The following is a 15,126-nucleotide window of genomic DNA, read 5'->3' on the forward strand; positions in this document are numbered from 1 at the left end:
TACCAGGCTCCTCCATCCACGGGATTTTCCAGGCAAGAGTACTGGAGTGGCTTGCCATTGCCTTCTCCAACCAGTGACTGGACTTCATTATTAACTCCCTTAAAAAGTGTTTACCTACGTCTTCTCACCGAGAAAGAAAATTGTTCATGACTTCTTTTTAATATCAGCTCCAGACTTCTTCCCCACTTCTTCCAAGGTCTTTCTGCCAATATTAAGCACACACTCATACATAATCTCGGAGAAGGCAATGGCAACCCACTCCAGTACTCTTGCCTGGAAAATCCCAGGTACAGAGGAGCCTGGTAGGCTGCAGTCCATGGGGTCGCTAGGAGTCGGACACAACTGAGTGACTTCACTTTCACTTTTCACTTTCATGCATTGGAGGAGGAAATGGCAACCCACTCCAGTGTTCTTGCCTGGAGAATCCCAGGGACGGGGGAGCCTGGTGGGCTGCTGTCTATGGGGTCGCACAGAGTCGGACACACTGAAGCAACTTAGCAGCAGCAGCAGCAGCAGCAGCAACATACATAATCTATGGTGTTTATTCTTAAAGCATGGCTAACCCACTGAATACAGAGCATAAAAACCTGATGTAAATGGATCAAACATTAGACATAAAGACTCTCCAACCATTCATCACTCTGAAAAAGTAGCAACAATAACAGCAAAAGCCATTTATTAAGTCCTTTATTCTGAATTAACATTTGCTGGCAAGGAGTTGAATGAACTTTATGAAACTTTAAATGAAATATGGAACTTTAAATGAAATATGGAACATTAAAAATGTTATACTCAAAATTGTGCTGTTTACTAAATTTTCTAAGAATAATGCTACAAGTCAAAATTAAATTTTGACCCCAATCAGCACAGTATAGTGGCAAGAAAGTCTGAGCCAGCGGAAACTAATGAAGGCTGTACCATCTTACGCAAAGTTCTTTCTGAGACTTGGTTCTCTCAAACAAAAAATGGAAATATTAAACCTACTTGGCAAGGTTATTGTAAAAAAAATTTTTTTAAAGACCATAGATGATATGAAATAAATTACCTAATATTGCCAATTACATTAACTTTAAAGTAAAAATATTCATATATTGTGAAATTAAGTAAATGCATGTTAATCATTCATAGAACTTAACATGCTTCCCAGCGTAATTCCATATAAAGGACTCCAATAAGCTTATCCTTCTGAGAACACTTTCTCATACTATTTTTTTCTCACATACTTTTCTTCTCACTCCACTATTTCTACATTGTGTGGGCACAAGACCACTATTATCTATGTTTTGTAACCACTATTATCTGTGTTTTGTATAGCTAGTTCTTCTAGTTACTATCATAGACAGTTTATTACTATGTGACTGGGAGATTCAAGACCAAATAGAGAACATTAATTGTAGGTTTATCTTGTATCAAAAACATCATACGTGTTTATATAGCATTTTGTTTTCAATATGTATCTCATACTTATAGACAAAGGTTTAAAATGATGCTTAAAATTCCTAGGGGAACCACATGATCTTGATGTTATATTTGAAGACATGAGAGATGAAGAAATGAGGAAAGTTGGGATAGTTCCCCTTGGTTAAGGAGACATAAGTTGGCCACTTAAAGAGATATAGTCTCTAAACTGCATGCCTCTACTTACAATAGCCAGGACATGAAAGCAACCTAAATGTCCATTAACAAATAAATGGATAAAGAATATGTGGTACATATATACAATGGAATATTACTCAGCCATAAAAGGGGTGAAGTTGAGTCATTTTCAGTGATGTGGATGGACCTAGCGTTTGTCATACATAATGAAGTAAGTCAGAAAGATAAAAACAAATATAGTATATTAATGCATGTATGTGGAATCTAAAATAATGGTACAGCTGAACCTATTTCCATGGTAGGACTAGAGATGCAGACATTGAGAATGGACATGCAGATAGGAAGGGGAGGGTGGGACGAATTGGGAAAGTAGGATTTCCATTTATACACTGCCATGTGTAAGACAGATACCTAGTGGGAAGCTGCTGTAGAGCACAGGGAGCTCAGCTAGAGGCTCTGTGATGACCTAGAGAGATGAAGATGGAGGTGGGGTGGGAGGTAGGCTCTAAAGGGAGGGGATACATGTATACTTACGGCTGATTCAAGTTGTGATAAAGCAGAAACTATCACAACATTGTAAAGCAATTATCCTCCAATTAAAAAAAAAATTGTGTGCATGAGAGCAGAGATGACTCTCGACCATTATTAATGCCTTGCCAACAGGTACCATGGAGTATTCAGTGAATATTAGCAAATGAAATAAATAAATGAAGACTGATCATTAGATTCTGAAGAAAGCATTATAGACTTACACTTGTACCAAAACTGAAGTTATACATAATCAGCAAACATCAGTTAAAATGTTTTCTTGGGAATTCTAATGTTAATGACATCAGGACCTACTCATACTGTCTGCCTTTCTGCTTGAACCTAGTCTGGGACAGGAATTGTACACAGTGAATGTTGAATAAAAGTGTTCAGCTTCTGTGTATTTTTAGAAAGAAACAATAGCAAGATGCAAAGATAAAATGTTTTTATTCAGGTTTTCTTAAAGGCTTATAGAAAAGTCACATTCATTTGGAAGTTAGTACAAGCTTCTAGAGACAATAACTCATGTTACCATTAGGAAAAACCATATAAGAAAAATATGTTAAGGAAAAGAAAAATGTCTTGCCCATGGCAATCCTTTTAAAATCTGATGGTAAATGTCATAGTACTATTGGACTAGTGGAATATGCCACATTGTGAAGAGTTAAAAAAGAGGACTAAAATTAGAAGTGAGTCACGTAGATAGACTAAATCATTTGCACGCTTAGTCTGAACATTTTCACTTGTAAAATAACAAGTCAGCTTCTCCAATCACTTGGAAGCCCAGAAATTTCCTACTGAATAACTAAAACACATTTTAGGTGCCCCAAATCACAGAAAGCCTCTAAGAAAAAAGATATGAATACAAGAGTGTAATTGTGAGCACGTGTTCATAAAGTGAGCCCAGATGATTCTGATTGGTGAGAATTAAAAAGCTGATCATTGCAGTACTGATCATTTCAGTACTGCAAGTCATGATGTTCTTAGTGCTCAGTGATTTATCTAAATCAAGGGGGGAAATGGAAAAAAGAACTCTTTTCAAAGAAGCATTTCCTGCACATCAGGAGCAGCCCCACAGGTCACATGTAAATTCCCATAGTAGTTCTTGCTAAGGGATTACACATGCTGCCTCATGAAATTAATTATATTTTAAAATAGCACATGAAGGAAACATGGTGGAGAGTTTTTGTACTTCTTAGAGTTGCAGCTTGCTTCTTTGGTCTTCATCACAAATTGCATGGAAGAGGGTGCTCAGCAGATGTCTTCTAGAAAACCCCTTCCCTGCATGATCCAAGAGGCAGGACTATTCATCCATGCCCTAGTCCCAACTCCCCACATCCTAGTTCTCTAACTGTGATTTCAGCCCCCAGGGACTCAGTTTAAAATGAAAAGACTCTGATGTGACATTAAAAATCTCTTCTGTCAAGTTTTGTGAAGTTTAAAATCAACCCCTAAGATTGACACATTTACAACACTATATTTAAAATAGATAACCAACAAGAACCTACTGTACAGCACAGGGAACTCTATGCAATATTCTGTAATAACCTAAATGGGAAAATAATTTATAAAAGAATAGATACATATATAACTGAATCACTTTGCCACACATCTGAAACTAACACAACATTGTTAATCAACTATACTCCAATATAAAGTAAAAATTAAAAAATAAAGCAATGAGAAAAAAATTTTTAATAAAAAATAAATAAAATTAAAATCTAGAGCATCTCAAATGTTCAAGGTTCAGCAAAGCCCTTCACCACCCATGAGCTAATACTTGCAAACACACATACATATATGAAGCAATAGTTGGAGTATAAGAAAAAAATATTTTTCTTAAATACATATTTTTATTTAAATTTATTTTAATTGGATGCTAATTACTTTACAATATTGTATTGGTTTTGCCATACATCAACATGAATCTGCCACAGGTGTACACGTGCTCCCCATCCTGAACCCTCCTCCCACCTCCCTCCCCATACCATCCCTCTGGGTCATCCCAGTGCACCAGCCCCAAGCAACCTGTATCCGATAATATTTTTAATGTTTACCCCATCCCCCAAAACAAATTAACTTTAGAAACTTGTCATCTGGTCATTTACTTTTTAAACAGTGTAAAAAGAAACGCTATGCCATGGAAAGTAGAATTACTTGGAAGAAGTAGGAAGAACACATTAAATGAAAAATTTGGCTGCTGTATATACTATATATGCACACACACAAGCATGGTCATAACAAAATAAATAACATTCATAATATTATATTCCTCATTCTATCTATGCTGATCACACAGTCAGAGATTATATTTATGACTACATTCTTCCACTATCCACTCCATGTTCTCTTTGCCCTCAGCAAACATCTCAATTGGTTGTGTTCTTTACCTGTTGGGGTGATCCAAAACTTCCTTCCTGAAGGATCTGGGTCATTAGCAGTCCTGGCTGAATTGGGTAGTTGTATCCAACTAGCTCTGATTCCAGGATGTGGTAGTACTAAACAACCCCCAAGGAACCTGCTGTATGTCAGACACACTCTTCCTTGCCGCCATTTTGAGGTAGCAGCCCAGTTTCCCCTTGGTACTCAGGAGCAATTATCCCAGCAAGTACAGTGCTTCCCCTCTTTGCCTGTTGAACAACAACTGCTACGGTCACTCTTTAGTGAACTTTCACATGGGACAAAATATCTTCACATTTTTTAGCTCATTCAAGGGGGTCTACTTGCATGACTAAGCATAGACCTCCTTGTCACGGATTTCCCAATTATATTTGAAGTCCCTTACAGTCAAGCCAAACCACTGGCAGCAGCTTAATAAGCAGTATAGACTTGCACTTTTGGCCATTTTTCCTACCTCCCCAAAAAATGAGCAACAAAGCATACTGATCAAATTTCTGCCCACTGGGAGAATTTCACCTCATTCAGAGATGTCTCAGAAAGGAACTGTAGTGCCAAACCTATTCTGTTTCAGGTGGTGCCTGCGTATTGTATATAGCCACCTATAAACCATGCCCAAAGTAGGTAACTCCCCACTGGGCCATAGAACTGGCCTGGGATAGAAAAGACTGTAGCGGGAGTAGAGAACATGGTATTTGGGCCACAGTCTCATGTTACTTCTTAAGCCTTCAGTGTCTTCTCAAGTATAATCTTGTATATACCTCTTCCATTTGATAATCCCATGGTGCTATGCACACCCAACTTTATGTTTAGTGGATCAGACAATACCCAGTTTGTGATGGGAAGTTTAAGTCACATGGTAATTTGGTGGTCCATAGCTAAGTGTTCAGTCTCAAGTAAGGGCCAAGAGCAAACCAAAAACCATTTCTCAAAAGGAGAGTAGTTGTCCATCAAGGATGGCAAGGCTTTCCTCCAGGGTGTGAGCTGCAATGCATCTATAGCAGACTGCCAAAGGCTCCAACAGCATCTTAGTGTGCCAGTGACACTTCAAGAACCAGTGGATCTATTGGGTCCTTTGCCTAAATGATAGCATGGCTTGGATGGCATCTGGACCTATTGTTGATCCTTTTCTCCTTCAGAGCCCACTCAAACTGCTAGCTTTTAGGGTCACTCAGCAATTAAGCCACAGCAGCACACCGAAATGAGGAATATGTTGCCTTCAAAATCCAAAGATGTCCACTTGGGTATTGTGCCTTGATTATTAGTTGTACAAGGGGCTAGATGTAACAACTTATCCTTCATGTTCAGTTCAGTTCAGTTCAGTTCAGTCGCTCAGTCGTGTCCGACTCTTTGGGACCCCATGAATTGTAGCACGCCAGGCCTCCCTGTCCATCACCAACTCCCAGACTTCACTCAGACTCACGTCCATTGAGTCAGTGATGCCATCCAGCCATCTCATCCTCTGTTGTCCCCTTCTCCTCCTGCCCCTAATCCCTCCCAGCATCAGAGTCTTTTCCAATGAGTCAACTCTTCACATGAGGTGGCCTAAGTACTGGAGTTTCAGCTTTAGCATCATTCCTTCCAAAGAATACTTTAGAATGGACTTGTTGGATTTCCTTGCAGTCCAAGGGACTCTCAAGAGTCTTCTCCAACACCACAGTTCAAAAGCATCAATTCTTTGGCACTCAGCTTTCTTCACAGTCCAACTCTCACATCCATACATGACCACTGGAAAAACTATAGCCTTGACTAGACAGACCTTTGTTGGCAAAGTAATGTCTCTGCTTTTCAATATGCTACCTAGGTTGGTCATAACTTTCCTTCCAAGGAGTAAGCGTCTTTTAATTTCATGGCTGCAGTCACCATCTGCAGTGATTTTGGAGCCCCCAAAAATAAAGTCTGACACTGTTTCCACTGTTTCCCCATCTATTTCCCATGAAGTGATGGGACCAGATGCCATAATCTTAGTTTTCTGAATGTTGAGCTTTAAGCCAACTTTTTCACTCTCCACTTTCATTTTCATGAAGAGTTAGAGGGAATATTTCAACCAATTTTATCCCCTACACACCTCACTGAGGTGGAAGACCCTAGAATTCTGTTGGATTAATCTCCCACCGTCTGACACATAAATGACCTTTCAATATGCTAGAGTAGTTGCTACTTCTGCTCACCAGGGCCAGTCAGCATAACAATGGATGATTATGTTTTCTTGTGAAAGGGAAAGATGATCAAGGTCTCTGCAGATTAAACTAGGACAGGATACAGAGTTGAATTACTCTTAAGATAGGACAATGAAGGCATATTGCTGGCCTTGCCAGCTGATAAAAATTGCTCTGGTTGTCAAAAGGTATTGAAAACAGCATTTTTCAGAGCAATAACTACATGCCAGGTACTAGGAGTGTGTTAATTTGCTCCAGCAACGAACTCATATCTGAAATAGCAGCTACAATTAAGAGTCATCATCCAATTAAGTTTATAATAACCCACTGCCCTTCTCCAAGATCAATCTGTTTTCTATACAGATCAAGTAGAAATGGTGGGAATCGCCACCCTTGGATATTTCAAGTTCTTGATGGTAGCTCTAATATTGTTGATGCCCACAAAAATGCAGTATTGCTTTTAGTTTAATGTTTTTTTCCAAGTCCAGACAGTTCTATTGGTGTCCACTTGACCTTTTCTATCATAAAAGCCCTTATTTCAAAGGTCAGGGATCAACACAGGGTACTCTGTAAAATGCTAAGTGTGTCTGTTCCAGTGATCTACTCCAGAACTTGGGAAATAAACATAGAACAGGTTTAGAGACCTACTGTAACCACTGTGTAACTGATCTGAGCAGGAACCTCTGATTACTCAATCTTTATGAGTCCCTGCTCTGACTAGAAGATCACAGACATTTTGGGTCTCAAGAAATTAGTGTCACTTCAGAGGCAGTGTCCAGTAATCCCTGAAAGTTTTGATCATTCTCCTTCCCCCTGCACTGTCAGCCTGTCAAAAGGTCTTAGGCCCCTCTAGTAAAAGCTAATAGGAAGATTATAATTTTTGGCAGTGAAACAAGTTCCTTCCTCAAGGAAAACCAACTTCCCCTTCATTAGAGGGGTTCTGAGTCTGTAAACTGTTTCATGTCTAGGAATGAATTGAGGGGCTGACTCTAGTTTTGTGATTTAAATTAAACTTCTGTTCACTTGGCTTAGAACTCTTCTGCCTACACATGTAAGAATTAAGTGGATTGTACATATTCTTCACTTCTGCTGCTGCTGCTAAGTCTCTTCAGTTGTGTCCGACTCTGTGCAACCCCATAGACGGCAGCCCACCAGGCTCCCCCTTCCCTGGTATTCTCCAGGCAAGAACACTGGAGTGGGTTCTTCACTTCTAGGAGCTGCCTGACCAGTTCAACAATGCCTTAGGTCTCTATAAGTCAGACTAATCTGACTACTGCTTTGTTTCTGCTGTCCATTATAGTGTCCACTTCCACCTTATCTTTCATGATTAAATGCTGCTTCTTGGTCCCTGTCACCCTGTGATCCAATTTTTTGCATCACACTTAGGTGTCCCAATTTAGTGACAAGAATTCTCACTGTAATTTCTGAGCCACATTGAAGAACAAAAAGAATACTTCATGGATCCTGAGGCTTCTCCCACAAATGTATTTCTCACAGTCATGGTGAAGGGTAAGTTGTCTGAACTCTACCAGGGAAAATAAGAACATCTTCCAGGACAAATGCTCTCTAACATTATAGTCTCCTTAACACATTGGATACCTCTCTCTGTAGTATACCATGGCAGTTCTGACGTTGGAATTTCACTTAATATAAGTTAGTTTTGGTCCATGTTTCAGCTCCTTAAACAAACTGTTAGGACATTGTATAACTTCTCAAGCTGCAACAGTAAATCTAGAATCTCTACTAGATGGGTGCATATCAATAAATTTGGCCTAATTCAACTTTTGGAGAAGGAAATGGCAACCGACTCTGGTATTCATGCCTGGGAAATCCCATGGACAGAGGGGCCTGGTGGGCTATAGTCCATGGGGTTCCAAAGAGTTAGACATGACTTAGCAATTAAATCAGAAAAGGAAATGGTAACCCAGTCCAATATTCTTGCCTGGAGAATCTTATGGACAGAGAGCCTGGTGGACTGCTGTCCATACGGTCACTCAGAGTCAGACACAACTGAAGTAACTTAGCAGCAGCAGCAATTCAACTTTATATTCCTTCCACTGTTGTCTCACATTCTTAATATCCATTCCCAAACATATTCCTTGGATTTCTGTTTGTATAAATTGGAAAATTCATGCAGCCTTTAACTCTTCTATTTCACCTTCATCAAGAGGCTCTTTAGTTCCTGCATGATGTACTCTGCATAGAAGTTAAATAAGCAGGGTGACAATATACAGCCTTGTCATACTCCTTTCCCAATTTTGGCCCAGTCCATTGTTTCATGTCTGCTTTCTAATTGTTGCTTCTTGACCTGCATATAGGTTTCTCAGGAGACAGGTAAGATGTCTGGTACTCCCATCTTCACAGTTTGTTGTGATCCACATACTCAAAGGCTTTAGCTTAGTCAATGAAGCAGAAGTAGATATTTTTCTGGAATTGCCTTGCTTTCTCCATGAGCCAAGGAATGTTGGCAATTTGACCTCAGTTCCTCTTTTTGAAACCCAGCTTGTACATTTCAAAGTTCTCTGTTCGTGTACTGCTGAAGCTTATCTTGAAGGATTTTGACCATAATCTTGCTCACCCTGTGAAATGAGTGCAATTGTATGGCAGTTTGAACATCAATGCCCTCTCTTTAATATCAGGTACTCTGTGACATTGGGAATTCAATTCCTTTTGTATTTTAGCTACTCACTTGATGAGACTCTGGACTTGGTTTACAGCAATTTCTGTGCTGTGGCCATGGAAGATAAGGGTTTCTTGCAGAACACACACAACAACTTTTAAATCATTAATGTGGACCTTGAAATGGGAATCTGAAACTCTGAGCTCATTCTTTCCTTTTTCCAGTGCAGCTAGGAGCAACTAACCAATCTCATGCTACTTCTTAGTTTCACTAAAATGCTGTAAACTAGAATAGACAATCACCCATAACTTTACCTTTTGTAGGTGATATTTTCATCTCTATTGCCACATAATGGCATGGACTACCAGCTCCCACTTACTACTGGGAATGTGTCTTTACATCTAAATCTAATTGAATTCGAGAACCACTTTCAGAAAACTCATTTTTAAGATTTTGTTCCTCAGAAACCACTCTCAGTACCAAAATCTTTATTAGTCAGAGTTCTAGAGAGAAGAAACAGATCCTGGTAGGAGATATATCTATATAGTTTTTGCTGCATCATCTAATAAAGATCATAGCTCCTCCTTGTTTATTGTATATTAGAGGAAAAAACAAAGTAAGTTAAGGGCAAGAGCTCCAACAAGAGTTTGAAAGTTTCCACGTCAGCAAGTAAATTCTTTCAGAGAAAATCTTATTGAATAAGAATCTGGTAACTGATTAAGAATTCTACCATATTATTAATTATCAATGACCAACAGCAAACACAGAGAATGTAATTAAAATTTTTGTTTGTTTTGTCATATTTTTTTAAGTGCCTGGCAGGGTTTGATGAACGGCCATGAATAGTCAAGATAATTAATATATCTTCATAGACTAGAGAAACTGGTAGAATAAAGTGAAATACTTTTATGCAAAGTAGAAAAATATCTATAAGAAGGTAAGCAGAAATGATAAAACTTGCTTTTACTGATAATTAATTATCATTTTAAAGTCTTTATTGTCTTCTTGACACCATGCTAAGAACCAAGTATTAAGATAATCTTACTTCATCCCCAGAGCAAATTCAGTGCTGTTTTTTGAAGGGCATTCAGTTTGCTCAATTCAAAGGCTGAGTTTATTCCTTCATAAAAGTACTACCTTATATTAGCTTAATGACAGCATGCATTTAAACTCTGTCTTTCTAGCTACATTTTTAAAATATCATAACTTATGTTGTAAAACACACAGCATACACAATTATTTGGATAGAGTTGTATTTTTAACTATTTAAACTGTTAAAGCTTTAACAGTCTTTTCACCAATTTATCTAATTCTAACCCAACCTATCCAACCTGTATTCTTTCCTTTACAACATTTATATGTATGCCTGGTTTCATGGGCTTGCAATCTGTGCAGTCACATAGGGCCCTATGATTAAAATCATCGCCCATTTGGTTTATGCTCAGCAGTTGCTATCTTGAAATTCTTATTAATACTTGAACAAGAGCCTTGAATTTTTGTTTTTCACTAGGTACCACAAATGATGTATGTCCTACTTGTCTCCATATGAAGTTACCTTATTTACTCTACTACATGCTTATATTTACCCTACTACGTGTCTTCCCTTCTAGAATGTAATCTTTATGTGTGTTAGTTGCTCAGTTATGTCTGACTCCTTACAACCCCATGAATAATAGCCTACCAGGCTCCTCTGTCCATGGAATACTCCAGGCAAGAATGCTGAAGTGGTTAGCCATTCTCTTCTCCAAGGGATCTTCCCAACCCAGGGACTGAACCCCAGTCCCATGCGTTGCTGGCAGATTCTTTACCATCTGAGCCACCAGGACTGTGGCTGTAATTACAGAAGGCCCTGTAATCTTTTAACAATAGAAATTTTGTCTATCTTGCATACCAAAGTAAATAGTAAGTGTTCCCAAAATGTTTCATGAGTTTTGTACCTGGATCACTTATTCCTATCTGAAAAAAGCCCTGTCTTTGAAAATAAGCCGCCCAACCCCAGGAATCAATTTTCGTCTAACATTACTCATATTTAAGGGAGTACCAAGGATGACACAAACATTCTAAGTCTGACCTTGCATTTCCAAACTTATTAAGTAATGGTAAATGTCACAATGTGTCTTGAGAGAAGAATGCCAAATTTTCTCATTCAAATCAGTATTTAACTTACAATTTCTTGGTGATAAAATTCCATCTGGAATTTCACAAGCAAGTGGTTACTATTCTGTTGACCTTTACCCATCCTCTTTTAGCTCCGTCTTGTTACTTTGATCCCTACATTAACAGGTAAGAACAGGAAGAAGAACTAGAAAAATGGAGAACTTAAATAACATGAAATAAATCATATCTGTTAAGTTATTGCCCTTAAAATTAAATTCTGGCTCTGATACTCTACTACAACCACCAGCACCATTTTTGCATTGTATATTAAATATGTTCAGACCCTTCATCATTAAAAATTAGCTTTATATACTAATTTTAAGTTTTAAAAATTAAAGTAATTCTCTGTGATATAAATTCTTCTGGGCAGCTATTCTTTATGATGTGTATAGATGTGGATCTGTGAGTTTATCCTTTTGCAAATTCATGAGCTTCTCAGGTGTATAGCTTGTTTTCATTATTTTTAAAGCATATTTTTCTGCCTTTTCCTTTCTCTCATCTTCTTCTGAGATTCCCATGAATGTGATGGTATATTTCATGATATCACACAAGGCACTGAGGCTCTCATTTTTCCTTCACTCTTTTTTTTCTTTCTATTTCTCTAAATGGATAGTCTCAATTGACTTATTTTCAAGCTCACTGATTCTTTTCCTTGCTGAAATCTGCTGCTGAGTTCCTCTAGTGAGTTCTTTATTTCAGTCACTACACTTTTCAACTTCAGAATTTCTCTTTGGTTCTTTTCTATGATTTATATATTTTATTGGTATTCTATATTTAATGATAAATCATTCTCTTACTTTCATTTAGTTCTTTAGACATGGATTTTTTTTTTAAGTTCTTTGAACATATTTAAATGGTTGATTTAAAAATTCTATGTCTAGTAAGTCCAGCATCCAGGCTTCACCAGGGAGAGTTTCTATTTGCTTTATTCCTTGTGTATGGACAATACTTTCTTGTTTCTTGATATGTCTCATAATTTTTTGTTCAAAAACTTAATGTTTTAAATAATATAATGTGGTAATTTTGGAAATCACATTTTCCCCTTCCCCATGGTTTGTCGTTCTTTATTTAGTGACTTTTCTGAACCGATTCTGTAGTTTATATTCTTTTTTTACATGTAGCCACCAAAAATGTTTTTATTCTGGCTTCATTCATTCTTTAAAATTTCAGTCCTTTTCAAACTCATGCTAAGCAGTTTCATGATATTCCACTCAATGTCATACATGGATACCTACTGTTATGAGTCATTCTGAAGATTGAGAGTATAGCTATAACGTCCAGGAAAGCTGATATTTCCATTGTTTCTCAGTTGAGAAAGAGGCTGAGTCTTTTTTCTGATGAGTCCATCATATTCCTCAGAGATCACGCACAAAGTAGATGTGCCCCCAACTCCCCAGGCAACATTGGAATTACATTCTGCAGTATTGTTTAGCAGTCTTCCACATGGGCAATGCGTAATTCTGTGAGGGATACAGATACATTCCCTATACTCACACAGGCAAAACATGCCCCCTCCCACGAACATCTGTTACCAGAGTGCTACATTTGTTACAATTGATAAAATTACTCCAATATGTTATTACTAGCTCAGGTTCATTGTTTACATTAGGGTTCACTCTTGGTGTTGTATACTGTATGGGTTTAACATGTATGTCAACTATCCACTATTGTAGTATCCACTATTTTAGTATTTCAGGACAGTTTCACTGCCTTAAAAAATCCTCTATTCTCTGCCAATTCATTCCTTTCGTATGTGTAACCACTGGCTGTTACCAATCTTTTAACCTCTCCATAGGTTTGCCTTATCTAGAATGCTAGACAGTTGGAATCTTACAGTGTTTATCCTTTTCAGATTGGCATCTGCCATTTAGTAATATGCATTTAAGATTCCTCTATTTCTTCTTATGGCTTGATAACCCATTTCTTTTCAGTGCTATGTAATACCCCATTAACTTGGCAATTAAGAATAAAGTTGCTATAAATATCCATATTTCATTCTTGTGTTGACATTTTTCAATTTATATAAGTAAACATAAAAGAATATGATTTCTAGATCATATGGTAAGAATAGACTTAGCTTTGGAAGAAACTACCAAACTATCTTCCAAAAAAGGTGAAAGTGTTAATCACTCAGTCATGTCCAGCTCTTTGTGATCTTGTGGACTGTGGACTGCCAGGCTTCACATGGAAATCTCTAGGCAAGAATACTGGATTAGGTTGTTATTTCCTCTTTGAGGGGATCTTCCTGACCAAAGATCGAACTCAGGTCTCCTGCATTCCAGGCAAATTCTTTACCATCTGAGTCATCAGGGAAGCCCTATCTCCCAAGTGATGATAGCATTTTGTGTTCCTATCAAAAGTGAATGAAAGTGCCTGTTATTCCATATTCTCACCAGCATTTGGTGTTGACAGTGCTCTAAATTTGACCTTTTTAATAAATATGTAGTGGTATCTCATTGTTTTCATTTTCAGTTATCTGGTGATATCTTTTTGTATATTTTCCTGACATCTATATGCCTTCTTTGATGATGTGTGTCTTTGGGCCTTTTGCCCCTTTTTTCAATCAGGTTTTAAATTTTCTTACTGTTGAATATACTGTTTTTTTGTATATTTTGGAAAAATCATTCTCAGATGTGTCTTTTGCAAATCTTTTATAAGATTTCATTTCTCTCCTTTTTAGTATATCAGTTATATCTTTTTTTAACCATTTTTGTTGTTTGCCCTAGAGTTTGAAATATACCTTTAAAATTAATCCAAGTCCACTTTCAGATAATACTATACCACTCATATGAACCTTAAATTTCTTGCAAGAATAAAACATTCCCAATTCCTCTCTACCATCCTTTGCATTATACTGTAATTCAACTCACTTTTATATAAGTAAATATACATATATAACATAGTCTAAAAGTATATACACAGACAGAGGAAGGTAGGAAATAGACTATATCATTGCAGTTGTTATTTGAAGCAAATTGTTATAAGTTAAAAACGAGAAAAATAAAAATTTATTTCACCTTTATATTCTCTAATGCTGTTACTTTATGTAGATTCAAGTTTCTAACCTATAATATTTCCTTCCCTCTCAAGAATTTCTTTGAAAATTTCTTGCAAGTTAGGTTTACTGGCAAGAAATTCTTTCACTTTTTGTGCAAGAAAGTCTTTACTTTCCCATCACTTTGGGAGGATAATTTCACAATTTCAGAATTCTGTGTTGGTGCATTTTTTTCCCTCAAGACTAAAATTTTTATTTCACTCTTGCTTGTATGGTGTTGAGGAGAAGTTGAATGTAATTCTTTGTTCTTTTATAGGTAAGGTGTGTATTCCTCTGGCTTCTCTCAAAATTTTGTCTTTATCTTTGATTTTTTGATATTTGAATATGGCATGTCTAGATATAATTTTTACTGAAATTTATCCTGCTTCATATTCCCTCAGCTTCCTAGATCTGTGGTCTGGTGTCTGATATTAATATGGGAAAATCTCAATTATTATTGCTTCAAATATTACTTGTGGGTTTTCTTCCCCTCTCTTCTCTTTTGGTATTTTCTATATGCATATTTTATGTTTTGTAGTTGTTCCACAGTTCTTGTATATTCTGTTTTTTTTTTTCTCTCTCTTTTTCTCTTTGCTTTTCAATTTTGTAAGTTTCTGCTGTCATCATCAAGCTCA

The sequence above is a fragment of the Bison bison genome, unplaced genomic scaffold (genome assembly GCF_000754665.1).
Source record: "Bison bison bison isolate TAMUID 2011002044 unplaced genomic scaffold, Bison_UMD1.0 scf7180017864314, whole genome shotgun sequence".
Taxonomy (NCBI): Eukaryota; Metazoa; Chordata; class Mammalia; order Artiodactyla; family Bovidae; genus Bison; species Bison bison.